The 22,456-nt window shown below is 38.3% G+C and overlaps 1 pseudogene; it reads left to right on the top strand.

Moving 5' to 3' along the window:
• The first annotated feature begins 801 nt into the window (after positions 1 to 801).
• Positions 802 to 9,201, top strand: LOC118935622 (thymosin beta-4-like; annotated as a pseudogene).
• Positions 9,202 to 22,456: the final 13,255 nt, after the last annotated feature.

Here is a 22,456-nt window from a genome sequence, read left to right as displayed (position 1 = left end):
TTAACTTGCCATTATTAATTGCCCAGATTGCAAATCACCTCATCAGGTCTGAAGGAGAAAAAAATAGCATATAGGCCTGGGCCTTTTAGCATGTTAAAGTGAATCTTACACATGATTACAAATGATTAGCATAATAGAAAACATGGGCTACTTTCCTTTATCTGGGGAATACTAACTGATCTTACTGAAGAATGACTCCAGAGCTTAAGCTTAATGTTTTGCATGGAGTTTTGGTAGGGGGTTTCTTTACATGTTGTTATACTACTTTTACTGTAATTATCTTGTCTTGCTTTTTCCAAAGGCCCTCACCCTACTCTGACTACACCCATGGTCCCTGTCTCATAAATGACAAAAATTATAAACATTGAAGGTGAATAAGTAAGATATTTCTAAATAACCCATGGGTCAAAACAGAAATCAAAGAAAAGTTTAAAAGTATCTTAAAGTGATAAAAAGAAAACATATCAAAATGTGTAGGGTGCAGCTAAAGCAGTACTTACAGATAAATGTATAGCAGTATTTACCTATATTAAAAAGAAGAAAGTTCTCAAACAGTGACTTTAGCTTCTTTCACTTTAAGAAATGAAAAAGAGAAAAGCAAATTAAACCAAGGAATTAAAGTAAAGCAGAAGGAAGGAATATCAGAAGAAAAATAATGAATACAAAGCAGAAAAACAATAGAGAAATCAATGACACCAAAGCTCCTTGCCTGAAAAGATCAATAAAATTGAAGACCTTATAGGCAGAATTATCAGGGAGGAGAGGGGAAAGCAGAGAAAAGAAAAATTAGTAACATTATGCATGACAAAGGTGAGTGCACCTTAAATTCAACAGATATAAAATTAAGGAAATATTATGAGCAACTTTATGTCAATAAATTTAATAACTTAAATAAAATGGACCAATTCTTTGAAAGACACAAATCAATAAAGTTCACTCAACATAGATGAATCTTAAAATAATTATGCTGGAAGAAGCTAGATGAAAAAGAGTACATATGTATGATTCCATTTCTAGAAGATGAAAATTTCTAGATAGATGGAAAAAAATCTAATCTGAGAGAAAGCAGATCTGTGGTTGCCTCTGGAGGAAGAGTAGGGAGGAGGGGGAAGGAAAGAAGAGGGGAGGGGCAGAAAGAAGGGAGAGGGACGGACTACAAAGGGGCAGGAGGAAACTTTTGGAGGTCATGAACATACTCATTATTTGATTGTGGACATGATGTCATGGGCGCATACATACGTCTAGACTTACTGAATTGTACACTTTAAGCATGTGCAGTTTATTTTGTGTCAGTTGGTAAGCTACTCTGATCAGTAAAAATAGATTTGTTTTTTCCAATTTGAAGAGCTGTTCTATAAATCTCAACTCAATCTACCTGTTTTTAAAATCTGAATTTGAAGGACCAACCAGCTATTAAAACCAGACCTACCTGACACAAGGAGATATGTGCCTATGATACACATTTACAGTCCACAGAGTTCCATTCTGAAGAGAAAATAGGGAGAGAAGCTGGGTTGGGGAGAGGGAGGGCCTGGGCATCAAGCCCTGCTGGAGCAACCCGAAGCGCTACCCCCAGAACAACTGCTTCCTTTGCCCACCCTCTCCCCAGGCAATACACAGGGGCCAAAGCAAGTGAAATCAATTTTCTTTATTCCTGGGCTGACATAAATATTCACTGGCCTGAAGCAGGAAAGCTTGTTCCAGCTAGCTTGCTAGATACCCTGTCTGGCCAGGCCACACGCTCAGCAAGCTCTATTCCAAGCTGTTACGTCCTGGCTAAGGCCCCAAGGACATTATTTGGGACCTAGCTATAGACAGGCCAAAGATTTGCACTTTTTTAGCTGGGCCACTCCACTAAGGGGATCAAGTTCGGGTGCCTGGAGCACACAGTGAAGTTCTGTTTGATCTATTAAAGCAATTGAGATGTTGTAACTCACTTGCACTGATTTGATTTTACTCCAGAAGTATTTCCCTCCAGCCTAGACTTGGCTTAGGTGTCCTGGAAATCAGGAGAACCATATCTGGGTAAAATGTAAAGAGGTCTGAGGGTAACAAGAAAAGAACTCAAGGTCTCTGCGTTGGAATATTTTAATTGCTTTAGCAGCCACGCCTCCCTCCTTCAAGGTCTACAGCCTTTCCTTCCTCTGGGGTGGGGAAAGGAGCTGGCAGGAATGCTGCTGAGGCTCTCAGAAATGCCACCCTGGTTGCCATTGGCAGTCCTTTATTGTGCAATGCCCTTTCTCAGGAAGATGAATACAAGCTGTACATACCAAGTGTCAATCAAACACTCAGCAACCACCGGTCTCATTAAGCAGAAACTGAAAGGACCAGGAGGAAAAACAAATGTGACTGAATCTGGAGTTCAGCGGAGAGGAGAGCAAGGGAAAGAAACTTCCTAATGTGGGGGCCACTTCCAGGCAAAATCAACCCTAAAGCCCAGTGCAGTATATTTCCCTCCCTCCCAAAGGCAAAGGCCATTTAAATTCTGCTTCTTGGTCAACCTGTTTCATCTGTAAAGCCAGTCAGAAAGACCTGCCATACTGAGCAAAGGTGTCCTATGCTGGGTAGGAAGGCACTGGTTTCTTAGAACAGAAGATGCAGCCTAGGAAAGAATGGTGCACCCAGTTTTTTCTAATATAGATCTGCCTTGTAGGGGAGGAAAATTTTCCCTCCATCCTTCTGAGTTCAGACCCCTGTAGTAAAAGACTGATTAAAAAGAGGAAAAAACAAACAAGTTTATAACATGTATACCTCATGCATTCATGGGAGATACCCAGGGAAAATGAGTAGCTCTCAGAGGTGGCTTAGAATTCAGGCTTAATAAGGAAAAGGGGATGGTGGCAACAGGCCTCCTAAGGGAGAGGTTATGATTTGGGGAAAAGATGAATGGGCCTTTAGAAGAATAGATGGGAGGTATGATAGTTTGTGACAAAGTTTGTCTGAGTGTGGTGTCAACTTCTAGTCTCTCCTGTGATAAGTCAACCCTCCTTGGTTGATGAAACTCCCAGGGAGAGGATTGATGACCACCTTTTGGAGGAACTCTCTTCTGGCATATAAGGGGAGATTAGAGATCTCACATTTGCTGTTTTTCAAGTACCTACAGCTCAAAATAATCAACATACCAAAGCAACATATTTGGGTGGCATGTCCAGGACTCCTACAGGCACATTTTGGAGTGTCACATTCTGCTGCCCTTCAGCTTCAAATTAGCTGTGAAACTAATGCAAGTTGCTTTACCTCCCTGAAATTCTGTGTGGATAAAGTGAAAGTTCCTATGGCCAGGATTCTCGCCTGGCCCTGGTAGACTTACTTGCTCACTACACATGTGTAGACAGTACATTGTTATTGACTCTATATAAAGAGCTCCACACAGTGCTCTGGGTGACACAGCAGCATGACCACAGCTGCAGGAGAGCAGAGCAGAGGCTGGAGTGGTGGCAGCGCTGAGGATGGAGACTGAGACAGCTGCGCAGGCAGAGAGGCCCAGAGGCAGAGGCCAGCCTGTTGCATGCAGTCTTGCTCTGAGTGGGTAGGATTCTAGTGATTGACCTGCCACCATGGAAATAAAGTTGGGTATAAACCCTTTTACCCCAAGAATGTTCCATTGTCATTTTTCAGTCTCACTGAATCCATGGTGAACTTGCCCGGGGCTGGAAACCATTGGCAAGACACTCTGTTTCTCCATCTGCAGAGCAAGAAGATTGCACTCGGGTTTCAAGCTTTAAGGTTCTACAATCAAAGATTTAATAATAAAATATACTTTCGGTTGCTCTCTGGGACTCTGAGCTCTTAGGAATTCAGCAGGAATTCAGCAGAAAATAAGAGTTCTTTCCTAAGGAGAACCACTCTACTTCAATTTGTTTTTGGAGCTTTTACCTTTTGTGTAATAAACTTGGCATATACTGACAAGTGAAACAATCAGTCTGAGCTGCAAGAAACCAAAATTGTAAAAGCAGAAATGATTTAATAAGAAAAACTCATTTTGGCTCCTGCTCCCAAAAAACTCCTTTCTGTATCCAGTGATCAGACCACCTTTGAGTTTTCAGACTCTTAACAGAAAGAAACAAACTCCTGTTTCGAATGATTCATGCAGCATACACTACTTGGCTCTACACACGTTTTCTCAGTTTTTTGTTATTGCTTCAATTTGTCTGGTCTTAATTCCTTGTAATAACATAAGCTGAACATCATATAGCAAGATGTCACTTGATGAGCATCATGGAGGTTCTGTTAGTCCAGTTATAACAACCATGTTAGATCTCATGTTTATCGGGATTGATTACTCCCACCAGTATATTAACTTTTTTTAGCCTGATAGTCAGTCTACTGACATGAGATTCTGTAAATGGTCCAGCAACAATCATAGCTTTAGATTCAGTGGAATGCTAATTGTGTCCCCAGGGAGAAATGTTACTCACCTCAGGGACTAGGACCTTTAATTCTGAAGATTATAGGAATCTACAATCTTCAATTAAATGTAGGACTTAATTGTAGGAATAAGAAACAAAAATTGCCTAATTAGGGCAGTGACAATGAGGTTGAGGGGAGTCAGTTCAACTTTCACCCTTTGGTTTCATCCTTTTAACTACCACAGACAAGGCACAGTATTATAGTCTTTTGGGGACACAGTACCACGTAATATATCTTGACCCTTAAAAGTGTTATTCTCCAAGCTGGAACCTCACCCGTGTGTTTAAGAGGGTATTCCAACTTTTATCATGCCAGCAGCTTCCAGGTGATGCCATCTATGGTAGGAACAATGAATTCTTTGTCACTGCCCATTGTCACATTTCCTTACTGTAAAGCACACACCTGATCCCTTGGTCCAAGGTAGCATTAGGCAGGAAACCTATAGCAGTGAATCAGAAATTCTACCTTCAGTTAGTGGTGCTGGCCATGACATTGTGGGCAGAGATGCCAAACCCATACCTGGAATATTTACCAGTCTCAGGCAAGAGGAATTAAAAGGGGCCCAATGCAATCAGCTTGCCACCAAGTAGGTAGTTGGTATTTTTGAATAATACTATCAGATCAAGAGCTCAACATTGTTTTCTATGCTAACATTTTGAACATTGAGCAATGACAATTTCTGTATCAGCCTTGGTGAAAGGGAGCCCCAAAACAGTTGGACGCATACAGAATCACCATACTTGACACCATTGCTCTACTATGCATGGGCCCATTATGCAAATACCATGGTGGCTGAGGACAGACTGACCAATCTCTAACAGTTCAATGTATTCTCTGTGGTTGATAATCTCTGAGAAGCATTTATTCACTGACTCCCATCCCCTATCAGTTATGGATTTCCCCTAGGAGCATAATTCCACCCACACTTTTAGAGTGTGCTAGCAAACAATCAAGCAAACTCCCATGGTGCCAAGGAAGGCCTTCAGACAGTAGAGGAGAAATGCAGGTCTTGAGGAGAGAAGCTGTCGGCATGCCAAGAACTGTCTGAAGCTGCACGTATGCTCAGGTGAGTGAGGGTGATATGGAGTGGGGTATGGAAATCATCTGCCATAAATGGGAAATACGTCAAGGTTCATGCTACATTACAGAAAACAAAGGTTTGGACAAAAGCTTCTCAAGCATAAGTAAGATTAAGAAATTAAATAGAAGCTATATAGTGATACAACAAAAGAAGATAAAGGAATATTGCATGCAAAAAAAAAACAAATAAAGGACTAAGAATGGAGTAGAGTTCAAGAAACAGATGCAGATTCTCTTAGAATGTGTACTATAGGAGAACATTAAAAAGAAATTACTTCAGAGAAATTAGAGTGCCAAGCCAAGATGATGTAACAACAAGGCAATGGACAAGGAGATGCAGAATGAAAAAAGCAGATTAAAACTATATAAAAAAAAAGAAAACCTCACCGTTTTATATCAGATAAGTAACTTATCCCCAGCAAAGGATGAAATAGATATGGCTGAATTTTAAGTTAATGGTGTGGAGAAATATCTTAAGATAAAATGAATGACCAAAATATAAATAAATAAAGTAATAGAAAGTTTCATACATGAAAAATCTCAGACTCCTTTAAGGCACATCTTCAAAAAACACTACTTAAGGATGAAACCTAGTCTTATAAGCATGGAATCAGAACAAAGAGTTGTTTGGGAATCTGAAATGAAAAAATCAATGTAAAAGGATTAGTGATGAGCCCAAATCTATTTAAAGTAGCTCTAAGCAACCAGACAAATACATTTTGTTTCAGAGTAAAACATAACTTTGATTGAATAATTAAGCAAAAATCAGTAAGGATATAATAGAGCTGAAAACACTACAAACCAACTTAATCTAATATTTATAGAACACTAAATCCAACAGTTATAGAATACATATTCTTCAGCATATGTGAAATATTTATGAAGAAAGACCATGTATATTTGAAAGATGAATGTTTATGAAGAAATACAATAGACATTAAACAAATCTCAATAAGACAAAATGTACTAAAAGCATACATAGTAATTTCTATGACCATAATGGAAATAATTAGAAACCAGTAAAGGAGGATATCTGAAAAATACCCAAATGTTTGGAATTAATATATGTCTAACCCCACAAATAAAAGAATAAATCACAATAGAAATTAGAAAATATGTTTAACTGAATGAAAATGAAAAAACAACACAATGAAGTTTGTTAGATGAAGCTGAAACAGTCTTAGAAGAAGATTTAAACAACTATATATCGCTTCTCAGTCTTTTGGCTAAGATGAAGCATAATATAAACAATAATAAAAAATAAACCTATAAAGTCAATGAGAAAAGTTTTGACTTTAAGCCAATAAAAAGAAGAACAAATTAAATCCAAAGTAGAAGAAAATAAATATTTAAGTGAGGAACATAAATTAGTAACACTGTAAATAGAAAAACAATAGAGAAAAATCAATAAAAACAATGATAACCCTTTAGCTAGAGACATTACAGCCATTACAAACCTAATAAGGAAACATTTTGAATAAGGAAAGAATTCGAATCATAAATTTGACAAAACAGATGAACTGAAAAACTTCCTTGAAATACACAAATTACTAAATTTAGTCAAGAAAAAGTATAGGAATGTAACTTGGTACAGTCACTATGGAAAACAGTATGGAGATTCCTTAAAAAATTAAAAATTGAACTACCATATAATTTAACAATTCCACTTTTGGATACTTATCCAAAGGAACCAAAAACACTAACTGGAAAATATATATGCACTCCCATGGTCACTACAGAATTACTTACAATAGCCAAAACATGGAAGCAACCTAATAGTCCATCAATGGATAAATGGGTAAAGAAAATGTGGTGTGCATATATATAATGTGGTTTGTGTATAAACACACACACACAAAAAAAATGTGGTGTGTGCATATATGTGTGTACACATACACACACAAGAATATTATTCAGCTATAAAAAAGAAGGAAATCTTGCCACTTGTGACATCATGGTGAAACTTGACAGCATTATGCTAAGTGAAATAAGAAAGACAAATACTATATGATCTCACTTATATGTGGAATATAAAAAACAAAATGGAACTCATAGATAAAGAGAACAGATTGGTGGTTGCCAGAGGTGGGGGGTAGGCAAAATGGGTGAAGGTGGTCAAAAGCTACAGACTTCCAGTTATAAAATAAATAAGTAATAGGGATATAATGTAAGGCATGGTAACAATAGTTAATAGTACTGCATTGTATGTTTTAAAGTTGCTATATTATATCATATATTTGAAGGAGAGTAAATCTTAAAAGTTCTTATCACAAGAAAAAGAATTGTATCTAATTGTTCTAATAGATGTTACCTAGACTTACTGTGGTGATCATTTCACAGTATATACAAATACCAAATCATTATGTGGTATACCTGAACCTAATATAATATCGTATATCAATTATATCTCAATAATACATGTTAACTAATTAATTAAAAGATAGCATATAAGTTATCTTCTCTGACCACAACAGGATGAAGTTAGTAATTAATAATAGATGGAAAACTGGAAAATTAACACATTTGTGAAAATCAAACAACACTGTCTTAAATAACCAATGAATCAAAGAAGAAATTGCAAGGGAAATTAGAAAATACTTAGAGACAAGTGAAAAGAAATACACAATATACCAAAATTTATGATATGCACCAAAAGCAGTACTAAAGTGGAAATTTATAGTTATAACTGCTCACAATAAAAAATAAAAAAGATCTCAAACTAACAACCTAAAACTACAGTTAAAGGAACTAGAAAAATAACAAATACAGGGCAAATCTTCACAACATTGGATTTGGCAACACCAAAGGCACAGGTTACAAAACAAAAATAGGCAAAATGGATTTCATGAAAATTCAAAATTTTTGTGCATCGTGAGATACTATCAACAGAGCAAAAAGGCAACTGACAGAATGGGAGAAAATATTTGCAAGTCATATCTAATATGCAAATAATAGTCTAATATCCAGAATATATTGAGATCTAAAAAACAACAAAACAAGCAATTTAATTTAAAAACGGGCAAAGAGCTTGAATAGTTCTCCAAAGAATATGTATAAATGGCTAATAAGCACATGAAAAGGTACCCAAGTACCACTAATCATTAGAGAAATGCAAATCAAAACTATAATGAGATATCACTTCACATCCATTACCATGGATACTATCAAAAAACCCAGAAAATAAGTATTGGCAAGGATGTGGAGTAATTGGAAACCTTGTACACTATTTGTGGGATGTAAAATGGTACAGTTCTGTGGAAAAGAGTTTGGCAGTTACTCAAAAAATTAAAAATAGAATTACTGTATGTTCCAGCAATTCCACTTCTGGGTATACACCCAAAAGAGCTGAAAGCACAATCTCAAATGTACACCCATGCTCATAAGCAGCATTATTCACAAGAGCTAAAATGTGGAAGCAACCCAAATGTCCATCAACAGAGGAATGGATAAACAAAATGTAGAATATCCATACAATGGAATATTTTTCAGCCTTAAGAAGGAAGGAAATTCAGACACTCAACAGCCCCCTCTAGGCAGATCCCGCTCCCCTGGCTTGGGGGCCTTGCTTTGCTTCCTCTGTAACTGTGTCTGACAAACCCAATATGGCTGAGATTGAGCAATTCGGTAAGTCAAAATTGAAGACAGAAATGAGAGGAAAATCCACTGCCTTCAAAAGAAATGATTGAACAGGAGAAGCAAGCAGGCAAATAATGAGGTGTGTGCTGCCAATATGCACTCTACACTCCATAAGCATTGCCTTCTTACTTTACCTCTTTTAACTGTTTTACTTTGTAGAATGCAAAAAAACTGGATCAGTTTAAGTGATTGTGCTTCCCTTTTCACATTAAAGAATCAAGAACTACTGACAGGGAGGGCAGTGCCTGCCTCTTCCATCTGCCTGGCTGGCTGGCAGGGAAGGAAAAGAAACTGCATTTTGGTAAAGAAAGTGTTAGGCAGAAAAATAGACATGAGAGAGTGGAGAGAAGATAAAGCCAGTAAGGCCCACTAAAAGGGACTCAAAGACTTAACCAGATAAAACCAGAGCTAGAAAAGATTCGCAGAGTTAATGAGTTAATTATTTGAAGGTTCAAAGACCAAGAGCAACTTGGAATGTCCGGAAGTTCCCCAGATAAAGAAAAGTATCTGAGTGCAGCCCATGTCTTCATGGTTCTCAGTTCTAAGAGTTCAATAAGCTTCTCTTTTCTCCCCCTCTCTGCTTTATTCAGGTAAACCTGCCTTTGTCTACCTTGACTCTGGCATGCTCCTCTCTCAAAGATTAATCAAATAAAATCTTAACTCTGCTTCACTACTGTGTCTCTAAGTACCAATTATATCACGCCATTAAAAAATCTACTCAGCCTGCAAAAAGGCCCAGCTTATTCTTTAACTTAACCTATATGTTGTTATTTTTTCTCTTCCCAGCCCCTTAATCAAGTAACTTTGTAACCAGGGCAAAACACAGACCTTGGAAGTGTAAATAAATCTGTGGACAAAGAATGCTGAGATCCAAACCAACAGTCACCTAAATAACACTATTCTTAAGATAAAACTTCAAAGGAATTATGAACACCTGAATACATCATGCCTTATGCTGACTCTTACCCCAAAAGCCCTATAAATCCCCAAACACTAAATCCTTAAGCACACCTCCTCTCTGAGGTTGCCTGCACTCACCTTCCTTCGAGTGTGTCACTCTCTCTGCTCTACTTCAGATAAGTGGGGGAGGGGCTGCTGAGAGCTCTGATTTGGGCTTGCAAGTTCCCGTGGCTTGGGTAACCCAGACAGGACTGCAGCTGTATGATTGTGCTCTTTAGTATCTTGTCTGAAAATCTCCTTTCTTTGCCTTTGGGAAGTTCTCAGACCATAATCTCACTCTATCTAGGGCTCTGCAGCTACCCCAGATCCTGGGGTGGTAGGGACTTAGTTCCCATGCTGTGCAGATTCAAAAGGATACTGGATGCCAGGTCACTCTGGCTTTAGGAGTTTGCAAAGGGTATGCCCACTGCCAAGCAGGAGTTCAATAAGCTTCTCTTTCTCCCCACTTTTTCCTTCCTCTCTGCTTTATTCAGGTAAACCTGACTTTGTCTTCCTTGACTCTGGCCTGCTCCTCTCTTGAAGTGTATTCAAATAAAACCTTAATTCTGCTTCACTGTTGTGTCCCTGCCCTTCAGTTCTTTGTTGCAGCAGGGACAAGAACTGAGAACCAACTCAACCCCCAACAGAAGGAGCTGGGTGGCATGACAGTGAAATACAGAGTAAAAACCAAGCTGGCCCAAAGTGACCTGCAGGCTATAAAATGCAGTTTAACCAGAGTGCCTTTTTTGTTGTTGTTCAAATGATTTTAACTATTGGAATGCATTTTTAATATGCAAATAAAAAGTTTAAAACATGAAAATAAGGAAGGAAATTCAGACATATAGTACAACATGCATGAATCTTGAGGACCTTATGCTAAGTGAAATTAGCCAGTCATAAAAAGACTGTAAGATTCCATTTAAATGCGGTACTTAGTCAAAATTGTAGTGTCAGAAAATAGAATGGTAGCTGCCAGAGGTCGAGGGGAGGGTGAATGGGGAGTTATTTTTAATAGATATAGAGTTTCAGTTTTACCAGATGAAAAGAGTTCTAGAAATAGATGGTGGTGACCATTGTACATTATTAGGAATGTATTTAATACCACTGAACTGTATTAAACTGTATTTAATACTTCAACTGTACTTAAAAATGGCTAAGATGATAAGTGTGTTATGTATATTTTACTGCAATAAAAAAAATTGGGAGAAAAACACTGGTTCAAGTGACAACTAGGAAAATTAGATTATGGAATGGATATAAGATGATATTAGGAAATTACAGTTAATTTTATTAGCATAATAATGGTGTTATGATTAGGGGAAATGTTATTTTTTAGAGTGCTAATATACTTAAAAGTAAAGTATCACAATGTCTGAAATGCAGTTATAAATGATTTAGAAAAAATGTTTAGAAGAGACAGATGGACAGATGATAGAAAAATAGATGAAGCAAATATGACAAAATAGTAACAAGTTTTGATTCTGGGTAGGTTAGTGTATCTATAGATGCTCATTGAAATATTTTTTCTATTTTCCCATTTCAAATTGTTCATAATAAAGTTCTTTCAAGTATATTTCATAGAATTTTCATTAAATATTTCATAGAATTTTCAAGAAGGTTTAGAAATTCAGGCAAAAAAAAGCAAACGCAATGATAAATATCCTATTCATAGATCTTTATACCTTTAAATGATTTCTTTAAAATAGTTACCAAAAGTCAAGTTCTGTGTCAATGAGTACATAGTAAGACTTTTGACACAATAGATTATATAACCTTCCAGAAAGATTTTAGTGTTTACACTCCTATAAACTGGATACAAGAGATATTTCCTCATATCTTCATAATCATGATCTATTTTTTAAAACTTTGATAAGCAAATACCTGACATGTATTTAATGTATTTGTTTATATTTCTTTGATTGACAATATTCATAATTTAAATGTCATTTCCAGTAATCCTGTGAATTTCCTGTTCATGTCCTTTGTTCATTTTGTGTGTGTGTGTGTGGTAGTCTCATTTTATAGTTGAGTTTTAAAGTCTCTTTATATAATAAACATCTCTGTCACTTCATCACATAAATTTGTCATTTACCATATATATATATATTCTTTGTCATTTACCATATAAATATATATATATATTCTTTAATTTCAAACTTTTCCTTTATGATTTGTGCTTTGGGGCCTTACTTACCTCAAGATTAAATATTTACTTAGGTTTCTATTTGCATTTAATTAATGTTATCTTTACACTTATTAGTCTAATCCTATAGGAATATACTTTATTTCTACATATGCACTAGGAAGCTACTTTCTTTTTTCAAATAAAAAAAAGAGCTAATCTCTCTTATCATATATTAAGTTCAAATATATATTTAGGTCTGTTTCTATTATGTTTCCACTTATCTGCACAGTCTCTTTCTGGGCCAGTTCCATGCAATTTTATTTATTGTAGCATTATAATGTATCTCAGAGCCTTCTCATCCCCTTCCTTTCCACATTTTCTTCAGTTTTCAACTGTTAATTCTCCCAAGTGAGCTTCAGAAACATTTTGTCAAGTTCAGAGAGAAATTGTGTTGGCATTTTGATTACAAATATTACAGCTATAGATATTTGGGGAGAACTGATATCTTTATTATGCCTCCTACCATGAATATGAACTGTTTCTGCCTTTAATCAACTCTTGCTTTTATCAGAAAAGTTTTTCATTTTCTTCATATAGGACTTACACCTTTTAAGTTTATTCCTAGGTATTTTGTGTTTGGGATTTTTTTTTAATTGTGTGATTTACTTTTTATTCCATTTTATATTCTAACAGAAGTTTCATTTTCACATTTACTATCTAGTGAATCTGCAAATGAAATTGGCTTTATAGAGCAAGCTAAAGAGCTCTTTTTTTCCCCAAAAATGGTAAGCACTTTTTCAAAGAGCACACTCCATGAATATTTAGTCACAAAAAGTCAATATAAAATACACAAATACTGTGTTTATAATTATGTAAAATATGCATTTCTGTTGATAAAGGTTTTTTTAAAATATGGAAAACTGAAAATAGTTTCATTAAAAGTGAGGTCTTTTTTCTGTTTAAAATTTGTTGGTTTTCTTTGTAATCTTTTCACAATCAATACAAACTGGATGTTAAAGAGTTTGTATTTCTTTCTTCATTCTTCTCACCTTTTAAGTGCTTCTCCACTAATAATTTGAATGTAACAGTTTCTTGATAGTTCGTTTCCATTACAAAGTTAGTGCTCTCAGCATATATGTTCTTTCAAGTGTTAACGGAGTGGCATCTCGCAAGCTAGACAAAGGTGTCCCTACTTAGAATAAGCACAGACGAAGAGAAACCCACATATGCCCTCAAATATTAAATGCTGGAATAGGGGTACTTTTTTATGGCTTGAGTCACGCAGTGTTTTTCTCCTTACCTAGAAATCTGCAGCAAATACTTTTCAATGTGGGATGAACATAAAAGGTTTTGAGAAGAAGCACAAAGTCTGTTGGCAAATATTTGCCACTCCATTGCCTGAATAAAACTTCCTCGGCTTCTTCCAGGTAGCATGTCTCTACTTTTCTCTCCTGTGAAATCACCAGAAATTAACTTTCTATTCCTTCACTAGTTGCATCAAAATAAGAGCTGCACTTTTTAGCATCTCTGTGCCCTCAGCATCGTTTCTTGTCATTGTTTTCTTCTCCCAACTTTTCCTTTTCCTTTTTTTTGATTGAAGGAAGTTTCCAATACAGATGTGCATAAAGAATTTTTACAAGTTAGAATTAGGAGAAGATTCTCCTCTTTCTCAAAAGGATGGCCAAGCCATGGCCACTGAGGAACATCGTGTCTGTGACATAGAAACAAAATAGGCATGATTATTATTACCCTCATCAAAGAAAAGTGATGGATCTTCTGAAGGATTTGAAAAAATAAAATTGGTATGCCCAAACATGCTAATACCCCAGTGGTCCAGCGTTATGTGGAAATAAACTACTTTATGTAGGTAAACCTTCCAGATAACTGAAAATTCTTACCACCAGCTCAATTATTACATTATAAGATAGTATAGGAATAATCTCAGCTGGCAGGGATATATACCCCTGCATTCAATAAGCCTCCACTTTGCTAAAATTAGGCCTGTCTTTTGTCAGGCTGCAGGTTGTTCCCTTTTTTCTATCAGAGTCACCTCTCCCTAGCAGCACCCCAGCTCCCTGCTCCAGTTTACTTCTGCTCTATTGTAGCATAGCAACCAGATGACCACACATGCTGAACTGTGTCCCAAATAAAAGCCTAGGGAAGTTCTGGAATGTGTTCCTAGGTTGACCCACTACTACAACTTTGGGAAGTCTAATGCCTCTTAAAATCCTTGGTAGGGCTACATAGGAAAAACACATCATTCATTCATTGAACAAACAATTATCATGTGCCTCCATGATCCATTTACTCTTCCAGATACTGGGCAGACAGTAGTGAATAGAGCAGCCACCCAATCATAAGAGAGCTTCAAAAAGTACTATGAGAGCATGAAAGAGGGGGGAATTAATTTATAAAGTAACTCAGAACTCATGCTTCAAACACGAAAAAAAACACCATACATTTCCAAAGGACAACTTGGCAGTCAGGAACCGTAATAGCCCTATTAGAGGCATGAGTCAGGCTCTTCAGGGAATGAGTTGTTTCTGCCAGTGGGGTGTGTTCTGGAAGCAGGTCTGGACCTTGGCACAGACAGCCTCACTCTCTGGGGCTCTAACAGGAGACCTGCCTCCAAACCCTTCCACCCTTCCCATCCATCCCCTCAGCTTCTATTCAGATGAATCTGCACAAGCCATTGTGCTACTGGAGAAGGATGTGAGTAGTTGAGGGGTTTGAATTTGCATCCATAGCTGGCAGGAGAAAGGTGCCATGCACGTGGCTTCTCCCCCAAGGCATTGCAGGTGTCGGTCTGGGAGATTTGCATTCAAGAATAAATAAAATGGGGCAACACAGAGCCCTCTCTCAAGTTTCACATTTGAAGAGACAGCTGAGAAAGAGAAGTGTGAACATTTCCGTAAGATGAGTATTATGGTCCCTGGTAGAAACAGCAGGTCCGCAATTGAGTTTAGGAAAATCTGAACCCATATTTCTGTTCCTCTTTCCTTACAGTTCCAAATTTTGTGCCAACAAAGTGAAAAGCCCTACTCTTCCCACCCCTCACCTCCCCAAACCTTTCATTTTGTGTTTGTTTGTGAAAAGAATATAAGCAGTTGGCTGTCTCCAATGACTTGACAAGAAGCAGGCCAGTGGGCTAAATGACTTAAAATGAAAAAGAAATTTGGAAAAACATTCAACAAGCTAACTGGTGGTTTCTGATGTGCTCCAAAAGGAGAGACCTTAACAAGATGGGCCTCTGCTTCCCATTCAAGCAGGAACTCAGATATCAAATCCCAAACCAGGGCCCCCAGAGCAGTAAGATGAGGTCACAGCTGACCACATGGGTGGAACTTAGCCAAGAAAACCCTTTGAAGGTATCCCTTCTGGGGACCAAACAGATCATCCCCTGAGGCTGAAGCAAACACAGATAAAAAACATTCGGGAAAAGTCACTGCACATGGCACAGGGATGATAAAACATCTAATTTCCCCTACTGACTACAGGCTTCAGGCCATTTTTTCTTAACTCATTCCTATGCTTACCCTAAACTCTTCAATCTGAAGAAGTTGATGGGTGTCAAATGAGTTTCCTATCATTAAAATGATGAGGCTTCCTTCTACTTCATAAGAACCCAGGAGTTGAAAATGTGCATGTAATCAGAGACTCCCAGCTCTCCATCCATCAGCACAATCTTCCTGGAAGTCACCTTCACTACCCAATGCTCAGAAGCCTACAGTGTCCCCCTACACCAGACGTAAATGCTGGCAGGAGCCTTGCCCTGGACATAGCACTCCATTCACTGGAGGCCAGTTTTCATACTCTCCCCCGACATGTACCTGTTAACTTGCACGCCTGAGCCTGAGCACAGACTGTCTTTTCTGCTAGGTGGACCTGCTCATCCCTGCTTATGCCTCAAAGTGAACATGAGTTCTGTCTTTCATGCAACCCTCTCTCCCACAATTGACAAACACTTCATTTCCAGCCAATTTTTTATGGATACCTTTACAATGGGAAGCTGGGAACCTCTGAGTCTCAAGGTCATGGTGTCTGTGACCTAATGCCTGTAGAAAACTGCCTACCTGAAATCATGCTCAGATGCTCTAGAGTAAAAAGAAGGGGAGGATATTCACTACCAAACTTTTCACTCATATCCAATCTTCTTGCCCCTCCTAAAATATGCAGATTTAAGAGATCATTTAAAAACTCTAGGGCGACACCAGTGTCAGCAAGCCAGCTGATTCTGCTACTGAAAGGAGTCATCTATGACTTCCCTCCCTCACCCTTCCTCCCTGGCTTGCCTTTGAAAAGTTTCCATAAATGGTGATAAAATGTCCACCTTTCTACCTGGGTCTGCTTCACTGAGGGGTTCTGGCCTTGGTAATCTCTTTCGCACCAACCTATATCCACCCCGAACATTCTTACACTTGGAAGCATTTGCCCTTTTTCTTCCCCATACTTGATACATCCTTGCCCTCCTCTCCTACCTATAAATTTCTCTCCAGCCTTTTCAAAAGCTTCAGTTCAAATGCAATGCCTTTCTTCACCTTCTTTTTTCTGAACTCTTAGATAATATCATATACTCTCTCTTCCCAAATAGTCAAGAAAAAAGAAAATTATAACAATGCAAGTATAATTGGAAAAATACACTGGGCTGCAAAGTTGCTGAATATTACCAATTGTCAAAAGAAAAAAACAAAAACCTTTCATCTTATTCCATACTTAGACATCTATTATTGCCTCCCAATAGACACATCAAACCCACTATGTTCAAAGCTGCCCAGAATTGTATTTATCAACCCCCAAATTAACTTGCATCTATTCTTATATTCCTTCCCTTAGCTAATACCACTACTACCCCTTGTTCTCTCACACCTGGAAGAACTCACCCCTAACTCCTCTCCATCCCTAGCCCATCTGCCCAATCTCCATCCACACCAGTCCAAGTCCTGTAAAGTCCGAGTCCTAAAATATCTAACTCTTCTTATAAAAACCCAATGTCCCCGATTTCAGGCTCTCACAGTTTCTTACCTGTTCTGCTTCAGTTGTGTCCCATTAGGTCTTCTGTCTATAATTCATCCTCATAATGCTGCCAGGGAGCTTTCAAAGGCATAAATGTTAACATGCCACTTACAAATATTCTATGGCTTCCCCTAATTCAGATTAAAGACTGAATTCCTTAACATATCATTTAAATTATTTCATGATTTAGCCCCTCTTAACCTTTCAAGTTACATTTATGTGCTTCTTTTAGTATCATCTAAACCTTCTCAGACTTTCTCTAAGTAAGCTGTCTCCCATATACCCCATGACACCATGTGCTCACCTCAATTAGAGCAATCTGTCTTGAACATTGTCATCTCTAATTCAGTATCTTCCCTGCCATACTGTACAATCTTTATCACCTAAAATTTTTACATGAAGATATTAAGTGAAATTCTTCCATTGCCTCCTCATCCGGGCAGGCAGCCCATGAATGAGGTTAAGAGGTAGAAGAGAACAGGAATGGGAGTGGAGGAATGAAGAAGAGTTTGGTCCTGACACTGGAGGGAGAAAAGAATAGGGCTTGGTAGCCTCTGTTGGCCAGTGAAGAGAGAAAATACTGTACCCAGCATAAGCTTGACCACATGACCCCAAGAAACCTCAAGGAATTTAACCCTTAATAGGAGTCATCTTAAAACAACATAGACAGCAAGTATCCCCATCAGTTCCTCTGGAAGAGGCAACTGACTAGACAGGCTTTTGACTAATGGATATGGACTAATCCCGAAACACAAATGTTTCCCTGTGAATTATGTCTTGACCACATGCCAACAGGAGATTGCATTTGAAGAACTACAGAGTTTTTTAAACAATCTGAAAAAAATCTCACCACTGAATCTCCAAAGGCAGATAAATATTTCAAAATCAACATACTGACCCAAACAGAATAAAAACAGATCACAAAAACAATAACTCCTGGTAAATTTAACCAGTTAAGTTTAGTTCTCTGTATTCCCCTTCATTGTTCTCAACATCTAACCAAGCTCAAATTTATACTATAAAAATCAAGACATACTAAAATTCTACCTTCTTAAAGAAGACTTATCCAAATGAGGACTTTATCTCTTAGTATATGTACCCTCAACCAAACTTTCTGCCCTAAAAGCACCAATGTTTATAGAGAATATAACATAGACTGTCGTTCTAGTGTTATCATTGCCTTGTTACCTGTAGGTTTAGATATATCTCTCAGCTATTTTTTTATTCATATGCCCATCTTTACCAACATGGGGTATAAAATAAGGCTGTCTTCCTTTAATATCCAAATTAAATAACTATGCATCCTACTCCTCTATTGTGAAAAAGTATTGCTTCTGTGGGTAAAATTGTAATATTTCCAGAATATCTCGCCTGGCTTTAGTACATCTGCATATCAACAGGTGCTCAAGTGTGGAGAGAAGTATGGCTTTAGTGCATTTGCATCATTCCTCAGGGGTGGAGAGAAGTTCATCTCCATCTCCGTATCAATGGGTACTTACCTGGGCAACAGAGAACTTATCTGTACCTGAGAGGTGAGGGGAGAGCTGTTTGCTTCTGCTAGAGCAGGAGAGAGAGAGAGACAGCCCAGGACTGCAGTTGATACGTAATAAACAGGTTTTAAATTTTATTTCTCCCTTTGACTGATTTCAGTTTTTAGATGCATTTTGCCCCAGGATTTTCTTTCCCCGGACTTAAAGCTTCCCTCTTCAGGGTGTTTCATCTCCCATACCAAGGGAAAAAAAGACAAGACTTACTCAATGCAAGGGATCAGTCCTGGTTACTGTCCTCATGATAGGAGAAAACTAGAAGCCAGGAGAAGTCCGGCCACTGACAGGTGCCGGGATCTGCAGCAGTTGTGCTGATGGAATGTCTGTGGAAAGCAGGTGATGTAAGAATAATATACAACACTTGATCATTGCTGCAAGAATAGAGATGACTCGTTGTCTTACCAATGGGTTTAGCCCCAGGGAAGTTCACTATGGATTCAATGTGACCAAAGAAATGACAGTAGAACATTCTTGGGGTGAAAGGGTTATACCCAACTTTATTCCCATGGTGGCAGGTCAATCATTAGAATCCCATCCACTCAGAGTGAGTCTGCATGCAGCAGGCCGGCCTCTGCCTCTGGGCCTTTACCCATACAGCCTTCTCAGTCTCTGTCCTCAGTATTGCCACCACTCCACTCTCATCTCTGCTCTCCTGCAGCCTTGCAGCAATTCCACCATTTCGCATCCACAGCACTGGGCAGAGCTTTTTATATAGAGTCAATAACAATGTATTGCCCACACGTGTGTAGTGAGCTAGCCAGCAAGGGCCAGGTGAGAATCCTGGCCACAGGAACCTTCACTATATACACTCTCGTGATATATGTGCTAGCCACCAAGCCCCTGAAGAAAGAGACTTGGATACCAATCTATAGCTATGCCTCTGGTCTGGCAGGAGTTAGTCAAGGTAAAGTCTAGAAAAACAGAAAGACATGTTAAGGTCAGCAATATCCACTACACAACAGGGACACTATTGTGTAACTCTAGTTACCTGGCTTGTTGAAAAGGATCACACACAGTTGTTTTTCAGAGTTATGTCCACAGTGCCAGAGAGGCAGCAGCAGGAGGCGTTTGCAGTTTTGGCCACATGCTGGGCTCTAAGCTGGCCTTTTCCTTGACCTCAGTTCCTTTTCATCACCAGGTGACCCTCTGTCTGAGCCCCCTGGGTTCACCAGAGATGGTCTGTTAGCATTAAACTGTAACACTTGGGGTGTCGGAGTCTCCAACCTAATCCTTCTAGAAGACTCCTCAGATCTTTGCAAATTTCTCACTGCTTTAACTCATACACACATCCTAACTGAGGAGGGTGTCTCAGTCAGAGTCCTCCCAGCAAAGCAATGGCACACGTGTAGTTTGAGGATAGTCAGTAAAGGTACTGTTTAAAGTTGCGAGAGCAAGAAAATACAAGACCATGCTAGTAACAAAGGCCTGAAGGGCCAGGGGCAGAGTAGACACCAGAACCTAAGATCCATCCCAGAGAGCTATGGGAAGTTTATAACATATATCAGCATTCTTCGCAGTGTGTTTTGCAGACTGGTGCCAATGTGTGAAATGTTTGCAGCTGAACTGCCATGAGATGAGTATAAAATTAGAGAGCATATATTTAGTTAGAAAACCTTGACAGCACTTTGATGCTGCCACGACACTCAAGTATGTGGTCATAGACTTAGCTCATTAAACAGCAAATAGAGCAAGTCCGGGGCTTGTTGACTCAGGTGAATTGCGTGTGGCATTCCAGTGATGCTCAGATAGGCTCAGGTTAACACATGAGGTATTTCAAGGTAAGTTTTTCATCTGTAACCCACATATTGATGAAAAATCTTCTAAAATTTTATTTTTACAACTTACTGTTCTTTCATCTCAATTGTTAATCATATATATGTTTTTCCTTTATTAAGTAAAGTAGAAAATAATATTTGTGTTACTGTTTCCATATCTGATACTGGCAAAGTAGCTTGTATTTTCTGCAGATAATGCTGGAAAACTAATTTTTAAACAACCATTTGAAGGCTCTAGAGATCCATCAAAAGCAATCTGGATAGTAGTCAATCTTTCAAAAGAACCAAATTGGATAAAATTTGTGTTTATATTGCTTTTTTGCCTTTGAGGAATCAGTGTATGGAATTTGAAGAAAGGGTCAATGAATTTAATAATGGGTCAATATCAAAAGAGAGAAAAATGATTGACAGAAGATGAACAAGACTTCAGGGACCTACAAGACAAGGTCAGCCAGACTAAGATACTTGAAATTAGAGTCCAGAGGAAAAGAAGAGAAAGGAAGAAAAACCATTTGAAGAAGTAATGGCCAATCATTTTGCAAGTTTTGTGAAAAACAGCATACATATCCAAAAAGCTCAGCAAGCACTCAAAAGGATTAAAAAGAAAATACACAGGCACATCATAAACAACTGAAAACCAAAGATAAAAAGGAAATCTTGAAAGTATTTAGAGAAAAAATACATTACTAAAAGGAGTGCAATAATGCGGGTGCTGGTGGACTCCTCATTAGAAACAATGGAGGTAAAAATGTCAATCTTACTCAAATTCTATCAAAAAGCCATATCATCATCTTGTTACTACAATAAGGCAAGTAAAAGAAATAGATGACAAAAATATTCGAAAAGAAGAAACAAAACCAAAACTATCTCCAGTCACAGACACCATAAATGTTAAGTTGGAAATCCTTAGGAATCTACAAAACTATAATAGAACTAATAAATAATTTTACCAAATCACAGGATTAAAAGTCCATATAAAAAATCTATTGTACAGTATTTCTATACGCTAGCAGAAAATAATTGAAAAATGAAATTTAAGAACAATTTGATTTACAATTGCATCAAAAAACATAAAATACTTAGGAATACCTTTAGCAGAAATGTGCAAGACCTCTACACCTAAAGCTATAGAGTATGATGAAATAAAAATTGAAGACCTAAATAAATGGAAAGATATGCCATGTTCATGGACTGGAAAACCATTACCTACAAAGATTCAAAGTAATTCCAGTTATAATTCCTGCAGGTATTAGTAAAGATACTGACAAGATAATTCCAAATGTATATGGAAAATGAAAAAAAAAAAAAACTGAGGGGCGGAAGATGGCGGCGTGAGTAGAGCAGCGGAAATCTCCTCCCAAAACAACATATATCTATGAAAATATAACAAAGACAACCCTTCCTAGAATAAAGACCAGAGGACACAGGACAATATCCAGACCATATCTGCACCTGAGAGAACCCAGCGCCTCGCGAAGGGGGTAAGATACAAGCCCCGGCCCCACGGGAGCCGAGCGCCCCTCCCCCCAGCTCCCGGCGGGAGAAGAGTAGGCAGAGCGGGAGGGAGACGGAGCCCAGGACTGCCGAACACCCAGCCCCAGCCATCGGGGCCAGAGTGCAGGGCCCTCGGTACTAGGAAAACAGGGCAGCAAGAACAGTGAGCGGGCACCGGAGGCCAGGTGCCGGAGGACATAAGAAAAGCGCGCGACCATTTTTTTTTCTTTGCTTTTTTGCTGTTTTGATTTGGCGAGCGCTTTTTGGAAGTCTTAAAGGGATAGGGACCCCAATACTAGGGAAACAGGGCAGCAAGACCGGTGAGCTGAGGCCTGAGGCTGGCGCCGGAGAATAAAGAAAAACGAGCGGCCACTTTTTTTTTTTTAATTTAAATTTTTTTTTTTTTTTTTTTTTGTGGTCGTTGTTTTGTTTTGGCG

Source organism: Manis pentadactyla, chromosome 2, assembly GCF_030020395.1.
Source record: "Manis pentadactyla isolate mManPen7 chromosome 2, mManPen7.hap1, whole genome shotgun sequence".
Classification (NCBI taxonomy): Eukaryota; Metazoa; Chordata; class Mammalia; order Pholidota; family Manidae; genus Manis; species Manis pentadactyla.
This window is presented reverse-complemented; position numbering and strand designations above follow the sequence as displayed.